This window comes from Helianthus annuus, chromosome 6 (assembly GCF_002127325.2).
Source record: "Helianthus annuus cultivar XRQ/B chromosome 6, HanXRQr2.0-SUNRISE, whole genome shotgun sequence".
NCBI lineage: Eukaryota > Viridiplantae > Streptophyta > Magnoliopsida > Asterales > Asteraceae > Helianthus > Helianthus annuus.
Genome location: NC_035438.2, coordinates 72,261,157 through 72,273,108, shown reverse-complemented (window position 1 = coordinate 72,273,108; position 11,952 = coordinate 72,261,157). Strand labels below are relative to the sequence as shown.

At 35.4% G+C, this 11,952-nt stretch overlaps 1 long non-coding RNA gene across 1 annotated transcript; it reads right to left on the bottom strand.

The window, feature by feature from the left end:
- Window positions 1-9,250: 9,250 nt before the first annotated feature.
- Window positions 9,251-11,438, bottom strand: LOC110874814. Its single transcript, XR_002556239.2, has 3 exons — window positions 11,350-11,438; window positions 10,942-10,998; window positions 9,251-9,345 (listed from the first exon to the last, which is right to left on the bottom strand). It is a non-coding gene; the product is annotated as an uncharacterized LOC110874814 (long non-coding RNA).
- Between the last annotated feature and the right edge of the window lie 514 nt (window positions 11,439-11,952).

The following is an 11,952-nucleotide window of genomic DNA, read 5'->3' as shown; positions in this document are numbered from 1 at the left end:
CAGAGTTGTTAAAATTTCCACCAGCAGTGATGTCAATAAAATGATCATAACTCTGATCCTTACTACTGCTACCAGATTCTTCCTGACCAAAAAGAGTTGTGCTGCCAAATGAATAGTCATCAGCAACTTTACCAGACTCTTGCAACTTCCTTTTCTGGTTTAACTCCCTTTCATAGGTCAGGAGTCTACCATGGAGTTGGGTCAGGGTCAGATCTTTGAACTCAGCTGAGTTTCTAGTGACAAAAGCAATTGTGTCCCATTTTTCAGGTAGTGATCTAAGGAACCTGCTATTTTGATTTGCATTCGGAAATGTAACTTTAACAAGCCTCAGTTCACTAATGAGACAGCTAAAATGTTCAAATTGTTGGGTTAATGATTCACCCTTGATGTGACAAAATGTTTCATACTGCTGTTTCAGAATTTCCCTGTTGTTTTCAATAACCTCTTTCGTCCCCCCAAATTGTTCCTTCAATGCATCCCACAATTCTTTCGCACTATTACAATGTAACAGCCCATCATAGATTTCATTAGGCAATGCAGAGGCTATGATGCTAAATGATTTGGCATCGAGTTCGAACTTTTGAAAATCAGTTTCAGTATAGTTTTCAGTTAGTTTAGGTACGAACTTCTTTGCATCCTCAGCACTTGGCACCATAGGAACATGGGGACCAAAAACAACAGACCTCCAACATCCAGTATTCTGTTGAGCAAGGATGTGACCCATCCTTCTCTCCCAGATGTTGTACTCATTACGTTTAAGCATGGGTGGTTTGAAAAGAGAGCCAATGTTATTTTATCATCTTGTGATTGTGACGTCATCCTGGTTGTTTTACAGGCACTGATTAATCAACTTTAATGGTGATTAAACCTTACTCTGTTTTTCAACGAAACGAACAAACTATCAGTATCAACGATTGTGAGCTGGACTATTTATGTCAAAATGATTGTTAAATCAAAATTTGACTGTCCAAGCTCTGATAACAATTGTTAGGATCTGAGTTTGGTTTTGATTGTGTTTTACGTTTGAATAAAGATGAAGATGAATGAGTTGTGCAACGGAATTAAGATGGAAGCAAACTTTTCACAATCAAACAGGAGAAATGCTTTTAACATACAAGTTTAACATTGAACCGAATGATTGAATTTAATTTCAAAAACGATTACAATTTTGCAAGTATGCAACAAACTCCCCCTCAGCCTGAGCTCACAGTATTTGTTCGTGCAGGAAGAAGATAGTGAAAGAGCTAAATAGAACAGTACAGAGCACTGTTCTATTTATAGGCACGAGCAAACCACTGAAGCATCTAAGCTGACGTCACCATGAAAGTGACATCTAACCTCCTAACAAACTCTAACCTCTGATCTATACAACCTCTGCTATGCTAACTACTGATATTACAATTCATTACATAAAGTAAACAAAACTATTGTTGCATCCTTCCACTGCTGTGAACCCAGCAGTACTTGTCATGATCAGCAATGCTTGACTTAAGGCAGTAGATTGGGCAGCAGGGCTTGAGTTCTTCATCAGTCTTTGACTTGATTAGCAGTTGTAGGTCAGCAGTCTGTATGATCAGTAGATAGGAGGTCAGCAGATGTTGAAACCACTTTCAAGGGGAGAGACTTGTATGCATAACATCTGCTTATTCTGGATCCACTGCTCTGATCCAGTTTTGGCTTTAATTATTGTTTCCTTTGGTAGGGTTCAATCCCAACAGGTGAATTGGTTGCTATTACCCCCACTACCATATCAACAACCTTTAGGTTAAACGACTTGGCAGGTAAGACATCTTTCCCAAAAAGGACAGTTGAATAAGGCTACTGTTTATAAGCCAAATTTTCCAACACCTATGAAATTCCTATTCCATACTCTCTTAACCTGTCTCTTAAATAAAACCACTGCTTTTAATGAAATACTTTTGAAAAATCAGTATTTGGGGTACGCAGTTTTGACAAATACTGATTTTAACTACTCCCAGGCACTGTTTACTGACTTGGTTACAAATGTGAAAAACATTAAAAACGGAAAAATGTTGCTTCTCTTATGTTTCCTAGACTATTAAGCTACTACCTGCAAAAATATATTTCTCAAAAAGCTTTTGAACAAGGTACAACTTTTAAAATGAATAGTCTAACATCTGAAACTTTTATTCGCCTTATGGCCAAAGAGTCAAATGTTTCCAAAAAACAAGCAAAGATGAATGAGCAAATTTTAGATGAGTCCACATCTGCTCCTCAAACCTCTGTTGCTGAGCCCACTGCTCTTGGTGATCGCAGCAATACAATCACTGTTGTGAAACCCCCACAAACAAAACCCAAAAAGACCAAAACAAAATCCAAAAAGCCCACCAAACCCATAAAAATGAGTCCTCTGGAAGATTAGATCCCAGAGGTTAATCCTGTGACAACACAAATGTCACTAGAAACCACTGTTGCTACTTCCTCACAACATGTGGAAAGATCTCAACCCTTAAACCAAACTCCTCATGATTCCTCACTAAAGGAACATATAGTAAACACAGGGGCACCACAATATGATGCCATACCTTCATTTGAAAGTATGCTTAAAAGCTCTTTTCCCAGGGCAATGTCTCTTTCCACACTAATCCCTTCATCTCCTAGTCCACCAACCTTTGTAACATTGTTTGAAACTATTGATATTCAGACTCATAGCAGCCCCTCTCACCAACACATTACTAAGAGTTTAACTTCAACATTGGTTGTGTCTGAACCTGTTCAAATAGCTATCCCACAAATAGTTGAGGAGGCTACACCTCATGTATTTCACGAGATTCTTGATGGTATTTCAAGTGGAGCAGCTACTACAAATGTTGAATCAATTGATTTACATTTGGATTGATTTACATTTGGATAGTAGTTTCATCTTTAAGACTCCCTTGAAGGCAACCACTACTGTGTCTACTAAGGTAACCACTACTGCAGAGGGAAGTCCCCAGAACCAAGAAAAAGGGGGCATCTGCTTCTGATGATTTGGAGTCTACTCCCTCACCAAGGCAGATACAACCACCTATGCTGGGAATTCAGATGATCCTATTAAGTTAGGTGATGAATTAAGATACAGAGAATTGACGGCTAGAATGTCTTCCTTTGAAAACACTGTTGGGGAAATGAAAGAAATGATGAAACAAGTGTTGGAGGCTTCTAAAAGTCAGCCTAGCCATCAGGAAATCTCCCAAGAGTTATGGAATTCAGTGTAACCAATACTTGCAGCTCAAAGGGAATTAGCTGAAATTCAACACAACTCACACATGCAACTAATCAGAGTTATGGTTGAGGCTAGGTACAAAGATACTCAAGCAGATATAAGGGGTATCAAAGAATCCCTTGCTAAACTTACTGGCACTTCCCCTGCACCTGTTTTTGAAAAGGATGATCAAGATGATTCCAAAAAGGGGGAGAAAGATTCAATGAGAAAGCTAGATGTTGATCCTAAAGCAAATCCAAAAGGTCAGCGAAAACAAAAGCCAGAGTCTGCCAAAGATACTTCTGCAAAATCCTCTGAAAAATCTGATGTTGGAAAGAAAAAGGGAGTTGATGAGACCCTTAACATCCAAACAAATGATGATATTGTGACAAAGTAGAAGAGAAAAGATATAATAGAAAGCAAAGGAGATGTTTGGAAGAAGGAACAGGAGGATAAGATGAAAAGAGAAAACCAAACACAAAATATTGGCACTTCTAATAGAAGAAAATCTTTCAGAAACAACAGACCTCCAATTCACACATTCCCCAAAATCATTGCTGCTTCTAAAAAGCCTCAAACCACTACTTCAACCAAACCTAAACCCTCACCTCAAAAGAAGCTGAAAACAGCTTCAAAACCACCATCTTCACCACTAAAACTAACAGATGTTGATGCACTAAAAGCATCAGCATATGTTAAGGCAACAACTGTTGAGACACCAGTTGTTTCAACAGTTGTTTGACAATCCACTACTTCCATTCATTTTGATCCTCCACCTTCAACACAACCACCAACATCTCAAATATTCCCTTCACAATCAACCTTTTCACCTAAACCACCTTCTCCATCAAAGACTCCTCCTCCTCCTCCAAAATTTGCCTATGTCAGAAAAATAAAATTTGTTGTACTTGAATAAGAAGAAAAGGAGATTCCATCACCCATGCCTTTAGCATTTGCTCCTGTTCAAATCATTCCACCCTCATCATCTCCACAAACAAACCCACTTAATCATCCACCCATTGGTTACATGCCACCTGTCAGAGCTTTGGCAACTCAATATCCTCTGGAACTGCTTGCAGTCCAAGATGAAATGATACAATTTTATAAGGAAGAGGATCCACCCAAAAGAACCTTCCCATCTCTATTAGGCTTTAGAACACCTCAGAATATGGATGAATACTTAAAGTTGAAAGCCAAACAAGCAGAGAGAGCATATTGCCAAAGAAGAAAGTAAAGGGTTAGAAGATAGGAGATACCAGGGTTTGTATCAACATCAGCTTAGTAAAGTCAGGAAACTTGAAGACTTTGCTAAAGACCTGAGTAAGTCCATGTCAGAGTTGCCACCAAATGCTCATCTTCAAGAGGAATTAAGGGTTGACTATTTAGACATCATCATTCACACCAAGCCGTACAAAGCTAACAAGTCTCAGTTCAAAGATTGGCCTCTAGATGCTCTCAAAGAAGAAATTAACAGAATTGAAATGATGAAAAAAGATCCTAAGATCAAAAGAACTGCTCCAAATTGGAACAAATACAAGCAGGTTGATCAAGATGAGGCATTAAGGTACAAAAGAAGGAGAGCAGAGCTTGTTGCTGTGGGATATGGGCCTGCAATATCAATTGCAAGATGGTTAAAGCAGAATGTTGATGAGACCTATAGAAAGCTAGAAGAGCTCAGAAAGAAAGACCCAAATATTCCTTAGAAGCTAGTATATATTGATACCACTGCTGGTAGGCCTCAACAGACCCATGCCCCTAAAAAGTTGTTCTCATTATCTGCTTTACCCATCAGTGCCTTAAATCAATTAAAAAGGCAAAAGCAGATGGATGCGGAAGATGAGAAGAAGTATGATGAACATAGAAAAGAGGCCATCATAAACCAACTTCAATTTGGAGTGGATGACGCTGCTAACCAATTTGCTGCTCAAATTGCTGAAACAATCAAACAGTTAGCAAGCAGACCTCAATCCCCAAACTCATCTCAAATAAATCTTGTCCCTAGAAAGCCAGCTAGTCCAAAAATAGTAAAGTGGAAGTCATGCTAAAAAACCCAAGTATTGACTTTGATCAGATCAGATGGTAGTGTTGAAGAGGTTAAAATGGATAGTGCATATAATGTGAATGCATACGATCTCCAAGATTTATTGGACCTTCAACTTGAAAGGGATGATGAAGAAGACATGTTCTCTCTAGACTTTGAACTACAATTCAAAGGACAAATCGGGGAGATGTTGATAAGAAATAAAGATCAGTAATAAAAAGGGTTTTGCTATCATCTATTGTATAGGGAGATTGTTGGATCTGCAGCTGTGACATTGTCTCCAGTAGCATATGTAACCAGGACACAACATGTAGCAAAGGAGATGTTGTTGCGTAACACACTCTTGATTGAGCTTTGGTAAAAGTTGTTGAGGTAAGTGATCGTGTGTTCGTAGTTAATGTTTGTTGAAACTTAAGTTGTATTCAAATTCTATTAAGTTCGTTAGACATCTTTTATATGTACTTATTTCTATAAACAGTTTACATTGTCAATGGGTGGGTACTCCCTTTTTTGGATAGGAGAATGTAAATAGTCGTACGTAACTGATATATTAACTGATGATCTATGTTTATAGTTGTCTATTAGCTATAATAGATAACACGTTTTGGTACAATATCTATATACCTATCTATACTTTCTATTAAAATGTGTTATACATGGTTTTCTAAAAACCACCCGTGTTTGCACACGGGTTTTACTACTAGTAGGATGATAAAACATAATAAGGTTCTCCACGGCTGGAAGCTCGTTTGAATTTAGTTCGTAAAAAGCTCACTCGAAAATTGGTTTTAAAAAGCGTGAAGCGCACAAAAGCGATGGGGTCTAAAATCGAAGCACAAAGCGCGAAAGCGTCAGGATTTCCATACACGAGGCGCAAAGTATTAATATAACATTTTTAAATTAGATTCATATAATATTTTACTATTATATTAATATTTTTACAATAAAACATTAGATAAATAAAAGATGTATATCATTTAATGTATAAGTAACATCTATTTACAACATAAAAAGCTAAATGTACAAATTAAAGAAGTACAACTCTTAATGAAATAAGAGAAAAATACACAATTAAAAAACGTTTGTTGGTGCATATTTTGTATGTTTGCCACTGTTCGAATAGGCTAGATTGAGCGTGCGTTGAATATTGTATAGAATAGTATGAAATCCAGTACGAACCGAAGGTTTTGTGATGTTACAGCTCCTTCGTACGAAGGGAGTCCCTTCGTACGAACGGGCAATTTAGTCGGTTCGTACGAAGGCACTAGGTGCAGCTTCGTACAAAGGCACAAAGCCTATATATATGGGTGTTGGGTCTTGTGTTGGACAAGCTTTTGGTTCCCTGAGGGGAGATGTTGTCCAACTGGTTTCACGGGTATGTAACGTTACACTTTGAATAGAAACCAGATTAAATTAACTTGTTCGGTGTCGTTTCTACTTCTACTCATTTCTTATCACTGAACCGGTTATCTCGGGACCAAAGCTTCGTCAAACTCACCAGATCCTGGACTCTCAATTGCTATCAGAGCTACGGTACTGATTCAATCGATCTAACAGTTGATTGAATCACCTACGCTCATTAATTTTGGATGTGTAGTGAGTTTTGATGTAAAATATCGAAAACACATCAAATTAAAGTTCCATTCACGGATGGAATTCGAAATTGAAGACATCATTATGTTCGGAATTGATTTTCGCATAATCCTGTGAAATTTCATCATGAAATTCAAAGAAATGAAGATTCTGGATTAAAAAATGTGTTTGGAAGTGTTCTTGAGAAATCAGCGCAGCTTCGTACGAACCGATGTCACGAACTGTTATACAAGTTGGTACGAATCCACTCATGGGTTCGTACGAAGGCACATCCGGGTTCATACAAACAGGCATGAGAACTTAATTGTCAAATTTCACAGCTTCATACGAAGGGGCATTTCTAGCCTCGTACGAAGGGACACTTGACATTTAATTGTCATTTCGTCCAGAACTTTAGCCAACATAGAACTTTAGCCAACATATTTGATGATGCTATCACGGATTGTAGAATTTAGTGGGGTAGTCATGATACTACTGGTGCAGCATGTCTATTATCTGAAGTATCTGACTATTTATGGGCCGTAACGTTAAATCCGCATAGATGATAAACTGACATTCGGGGCAGAAATTGTCATATGTTCAGTGTAGTCAAGTTTTTCAGAGATGACAGAAGACTGAATTGCTCAGTTTGAGGGGGAATTCAGTGATGAGACGTCAGAATTTGCAAAAATGAGGGGGAATAAAAATTTTCAGATGAAATTCCAGCATTTTTTGAAATTCGTGAGGATGGGGTAGTTCCGACTTCAGAATTGTCCAGGAATGTGAATCTGATTGAAATATGTAACTTAATAAAAAGAGATTTAGGTTAAAATTTATAAAAACGAAAACACTGAGGATGAAATATGTAAATAAAAGAGTTTTAGGTTAAAATAGAGAGAAAGAAACGCAGCCGTCAGTATCTCCAACTTCCATCTCCATCGTCTGCTCCATTTTCACTAGGGTTCTTCATCATCATCGCAAGTAAGGTTTAATTTTGTGATCTTCATCAGCGTTCTTGAGCATAAAACCTATTTTTCAAGTCTTTATACATAAATCGCATGCTTTGCGCCTTTGATTTCATCTAAAAAAGCGACAAAGGCGCTTACTTTTCGTACTCAGCTCGCCTTATGTCACTCAAGGTGATCCTCTTCGTGCCTTAGGTTGCTTTGCGCTTAGGCGCAACTAAGGCGTGCTTTTTAAAACCAAGGCTCGAAATGGCTCGGTTTGAAACTGAGCCGCTCGGCTCGATCAGAAGAAACTGAGCCTAGCTCGGCTCATAACAAGTCGGAGTGGCTCATATTGGGCTCGTTTGGTAGCTCGGCTCAAGCTTAGCTCGGATTATTTTACTTATAATATATTTTATTTTTATATACATTGTAATATATCACAAAAAACATAGATTTTTTTAGATGTATCTAGGAGTGTAATTTGGTATATGTGGCATATTTGAAGGTCGATTGTCATGCTAAAGAACTAATATTGTATTCCGTTGAAATTTAAAACTTATTTTGTGTTGTTAAACTTGATTTTGGCTTTTAATGTATTAGGTTAACTTAGGGATATGTTTTTTATTGAATATTATTACAGACTCCTACTGAATTTTAAGAGCTATGTATTAAATTTCTTTTTAAAATCGAGCCAAATCAACCCAAGCCGAGCCAACTCGGTTTAAAACCAAGCTGAGCCCGAGTTTAGATTTTCAGCTCGATTTCACATCCGATCCGAGCCGAGCCAGCTCGGTTATATTCGAGTCGAGCCCGAGCTTGTCCTAGCTCGGCCCTCTCTTGAACAGCCCTAGTCACTTTACAGCGACTCGAACTATGTGTATCTTGCTTTATAACATTTTTTGACACTCGGTAAATATTGTATTTTTATTTTACTTAGATTTGTGTGTTTCAACTTTGTTTTTTATATAGATAACTGGGTTATCACCCGCGAACTTCGAGGGTAGAAAAATTTACTTTATATTAATCGAGTTATGTCATTAAATAAAATAAAAATACATGTTTTCAAACGTAATTTTTTTATAATTGTTTTGAATTGAAAGTTGTAGTCAATGGGTTGCGAGTAAGGTCAGAAACTTCGGGCAAGAACCGGAGGCAGAAACTTGCCTCTCTGAACGACCCATGAAACAAAAAAAAACTTTTATTTTTTATAATAAAATATACACATGAAGTTGTTCGAACTTGCAAAACAAACTCATTTAATTAAATTTAGAAGTTAATTAAAAGTTTAAATTAGAAAATATAAACAACAAAAACTTTATTCATTAAAATATACACATGAAGTTGTTAACCTGAGCTTCACCAACATCTCTGCATCATCGACATCGCAAAGTACATCCAAAATCATTTAACATCCTAAACCTGTAACAACCACCCAGATAAGAGACTTAATCTTCCAAGTACCTCGAATGGTTTGTTGGATCGTTCAAAATCCAGTATGTGTAACGCAACTTCACAGCTCTATAAAACAATCGGCTCTGGATCTTTGGAGAATTCCTCAAATAGAGATATACATTGGTCATCTACAAAAATGGTTTATTAAGGTCAGAAACATCAAGTTTTTCATAAAAGTGTCCCGAGTCAACCCAACACAGCCGTTTTGACCCTAAAAACCATGTTTGACTACCTACCCAATATAGTCCATTTTTCACAAAATATTATTAAAAAGTATAGTAGATTTTAGAAGCATGGTTACCTTATATTTTTGGTTTTAAAAATGTGGCAACTCTCTCTCTATCCTCTTTTCTCTGTGTTAAATTATTCTTTTTTTCCTTTTCCTTTCAGTTTTTCGTTCAGAATATAATTCAGATTATAAAAACCTCTCATTTTTTATACTTAAATGTGAATCTAATTGTTCAAACTTATTTGTCTACAATCAACAAAATCTCATATAACCAGCAATTTCATGCACAATCAAAGGTGTCACAATCAAACACAAACATAATTCAATCTACACATTTCTCAAAACACAATCTCTAACATCACTAACCTGTAGTAATAATTCAAAACCCTAACTAATGTGTTGTGCACTCACTAATATCTGCTACACATGTCTCACTTATTCATCTTCACAACTTCAAACACATCTTATCTAACACCTTATGCCAATCAACAAAATCTCATATATACATAAACCTTGAATATTACTCAAACACATCTTATTTAATGAATCAAAATAAAAACACATAAACCTTGAATATTACTCAATTTATGACTACTATCCCACAAAACAAAACTTTGTCAACAAATTATACTAACTTATGCAATGGTAAACCATAAAAATAACAAATTAATTTAGATGATTAGCCTTGCAGAAAACCCAAATCGGGAAAGTTTACCAGAATCGTTAACGAAAAAATCAGACTCGGATTGGGTTACTCAAGCGGATATTAATCACGAAAAAAATCAGACTCAGATTGCCATTACTTCAAAATTTAAATTTAAAATAATGATTGACTTCAAAATTTAAAATTTAAAATCTGAAAATCAAATCACTAATATCCAATCCCGTAAATCAAGCAAACTTATTAGGAAAGTCTAACCTTTCAAATTTAAATTCAATTTACAGTTTCGAAATTTAAAATCAAACACATTAATGGCAAACTTTCAAATCTAATAAGTTCTGTTCAAACTTATTTGTCTACATTTAACCGGGGTAACCCTTTACCCAAAAAAAAACTTATTTGTCTACAATCAACAAAATCTCATATAACCAGCAATTTCATGCACAATCAAAGGTGTCATAATCAAACACAGACATAATTCAATCTACACATTTCTCATAACACAATCTCTAACATCACTAACCTGTAGCAATAATTCAAAACCCTAACTAATGTGTTGTGCACTCACTAATATATGCTACACATGTCTCATTTATTCATCTTCACAACTTCAAACACATCTTATCTAATACCTTATGCCAATCAACAAAATATCATACATCAATCAGCAATACAATGCACAATCAAAGACCTCACAATCAATTTCAAACATCAATCAATATACAAAATTTCTCAAGGCACAAATTTTAATATCACTAACCTAATGCGCTACTACTCAATAATGTGTCGGTGCCATGAAAAAATATCATAACCTTAACTAATGTGTTAACTTACCAAGGCTCAAGGCTGTATATTTTCCCAATGTTGTTTGTCCGACGCATCGTCACAAATCTAACAACCGAGTCAATCGAATTATTAGTTAAAACCCAATAAACAAAGTATACTAATATCCAATCCCGTAAATCAAGCAAACTTATTAGGAAAGACTAACTTTTCAAATTTAAATTCAATTTACAGATTCGAAATTTAAAATCAAACACATTAATGGCAAACTTTCAAATTTAAATTTAACATAATAATTGACTTCGAAATTGAAAATTTAAAATCAAACACAATAATGGTTTATTTCAAAATTTAAATTTAGAATAATGATTAACTTCAAAATTTAAAATTTAAAATCTGAAAATCAAATCACTAATATCTAATCCCGTAAATCAAGCAAACTTATTAGGAAAGTCTAACCTTACCAAGCAAAACCAACCGACATGGTACCAATTTACAGCAATAGCAAGCATATCTCTGTCCAACATAGTTGCAGCCAAAAACTCCGGACCATCTAAAATAAACACCTAATGAATCAAAATAAAAGCACATCCCTAAAATTACAAATAATATAGTCAAAGCATCTCATAAAAAACATCAGGATTTCAAAGCATTCAAAATTTAAAATCAAACACAATAATGGTTTACTTCAAAATTTAAATTTAAAATAATGATTGACTTCAAAATTTAAAATTTAAAATCTGAAAATCAAATCACTAATATCCAATCCCGTAAATCAAGCAAACTTATTAGGAAAGTCTAACCTTTCAAATTTAAATTCAATTTACAGATTCGAAATTTAAAATCAAACACATTAATGGAAAACTTTCAAATTTAAATTTAAAATAATGATTGATTTCAAAATTTAAAATTTAAAAATCAAATCACTAAGGAAACATACCAAAAATATAGGATCATATTCCTCAATCAACTTTAACAACGAATGAGAGTTGTTTTTAGGATCCATAACTGCAAAGGAAGTAACCATTGTTTAAAAAATATATAATGGTGATATATTTATAG